Source organism: Siphateles boraxobius, unplaced genomic scaffold (assembly GCF_051911475.1).
Source record: "Siphateles boraxobius isolate OS27281-9 unplaced genomic scaffold, OSU_SipBor_1 22, whole genome shotgun sequence".
Classification (NCBI taxonomy): domain Eukaryota; kingdom Metazoa; phylum Chordata; class Actinopteri; order Cypriniformes; family Leuciscidae; genus Siphateles; species Siphateles boraxobius.
This window is the reverse complement of record NW_027508833.1, coordinates 5,378,887-5,381,326: the sequence shown is the minus strand read 5'-3', so window position 1 is coordinate 5,381,326 and position 2,440 is coordinate 5,378,887.

The window sequence follows — 2,440 nt, the reverse complement described above, 5'->3', positions numbered from 1 at the left end:
TTATAATTTCTTCATTACTTATTCTGCAATGCTATTTTAAAATGAGTGAAGTGAGATTAATCATGATATATTACATCTGACATGGTCAACTATAGGCTAAATAAATTGTAACAATCCCTGTATCACTTTGCACATTTTAAAGTTCACTAACAGATTTTTGCTGTCTCTTTAATTGCAGTTGTAGCCGGTACAGTATTCTAACAAATATTTGTTTTTGTAACAGATTGTGCTAAGGGATTCAAAACCGGTGGTGTTACTGAGATGCCAGTGTACCTGTGTGGCAGGTACAGCCTTGTGCAGTCATGTGGCAGCTCTACTGTACCAGACAGCGCGCTACTCTCAGCTGAGGCTTATATCAGTTCCCCCAGTGTTCAGCTGCGCAGAAAGTGAACAAAAGTGGCACAAACCAAGGACCATGGTAGCAAGCCTTTTAATGACTCTTTCATTTTATGTATGGATATCTCTTGAATGTTTCTCAAACATGTTTTTATTTCGTTGCTGGGTATTAAACCTGGTCCAATTAATGACATGGTCATTATATCAGCCAGACCAAAAGAAAGGAGACTTGCAGAAGGAATCAGGTATGTTGTTATCTATACTAAACACACACTACAAATCCATTTGCACACGTACATTTACGCACCCTCAGAAGTACTTACTTGCTCAACCCTTGTGCGTCAATTAAAAAAAGTTACACATAGGTCCATGGTGGACAAAAATGTCTGTCAAAAAAATAAAATAAAGCTTGAGACTTAAGTGTGGTCTCATTTAAAAGTAGAAAAAAAAAAGTTTAAAAAGTGAAACTAAAAAAAGGTTAGAGGTTTAAGTTTAGGAAATTGATTTATGAACATTATTTTATATAAACTATATATTTATACATCGATATTCGATATGTTATACGATAATGCTTAAAGTGTGTAAAATAAACGTAACTTATCTTAAAAATATATTACAAATTAATTATATAACCTACATACTTGTTTCACGTTATTTTTGTGACTAGAAAACATCCCTACAACTTCTGAAAGTTAACATCAGTGTTTTACAGTAGCATAAGAAGTGTTTTTTTAACATCAGTGTAAACCACAGGTTTTAGGTTATCCTACGTTAAGTTTATTTAACAACAGAAACTGAATAATCAAATGAAAAAATAAAACACTGCTTAGTTTTCACTGTATGAATTAAATATATACTGATTCTTATTAAAGCTACAAAAATTATTCAGCCCAGAGCAGTGAGTGATTTTCTCTTTGTCTTTTGTTCATGACCGCAGTTATTGCAAGTCGTTGCGATGTGCATATTGCGATATATATACATTTACGATCTGTCACACGCACAAAACTCATTGCTTTGCACATGTACTTCTTAATTCTAACACATTTGTTTATCTTTTTTCCACAGAAGCAACTTGTATAAAGGAGTTAGCTGCCCTCTGCCAGAGATCTCCACTCTGAAAACCTGGCAAAAAGGCATCTGGGATCTTCCCATCAGACTGCTGACATGCGGCGGGGTCTAGCCCTGGAGCCTGTAGCAGTAGAGGAGTACTGCAACGTGAGGGAAGTCAACCACTACCCATGTGGGTTCCTGATCCACCCTGACTCACCATGGATGGGGTCAACACCTGATGGGCTTGTGTACGATCCTGAGGGGCAGCCAGTGTTTGCACTGTTAGAAATTAAATGCCCAAATGTAACTAGCTATGTGGACTGCCCTTATGTTATGATAAAGGAGGGTACACATACACTGAGGCGATCCCATCCTTATTACTGGCAAGTCCAGGGACAAATGTTGATTTCTTGCTGTGACTGGTGTGACTTTGTCATTTACACAGAAGATGACATGTTCATTCAGAGAATTCCCCGTGACATGCAAGTCATACAAACCATTAAAGAAAAAGTTGACTATTTCTTTTTTTATTTCTACCTCAATGCCTTCTTGGCCAATTAATGACTTGATTGCAGTGTAAATATATTTGACAGTGAAATGTTTTTGATTGTGATGTAATGGTTTTGATTGTGATGTAATGTTTTTGATTGTGAAGTAATGCTTAGGGTAAGTAATATATGACTTGATAAATCTAAGCATTTTGGTGTTTTGTACGGCTTGAATTTAGTTTTAAAAGGTAAGAGACAGGAATTAAAAATGAGAGACCAAACAAAAGCAGATTACTAACAATTATTTTTAATATCACAAAGCGTCCATAAATCTTTCATAAAGGCACTGCATATCAAGCTTTTACTCAGACGTCCCTCATCAGTGCACTGCACATATAATACAAAGTTTTTATGTATGTTATGTGCAATGCCTTGTTGAAGGTCATCTGGCTGAAAGCCTGATATGCAGTGCCTTTATGAAAGTGTATAAATATACAGTGTGGTTGCACGTTGGAAATCCTCAGATCTCAGGCTTCTTTGCCCAGGCCTTTACCAGTGGCCCATTT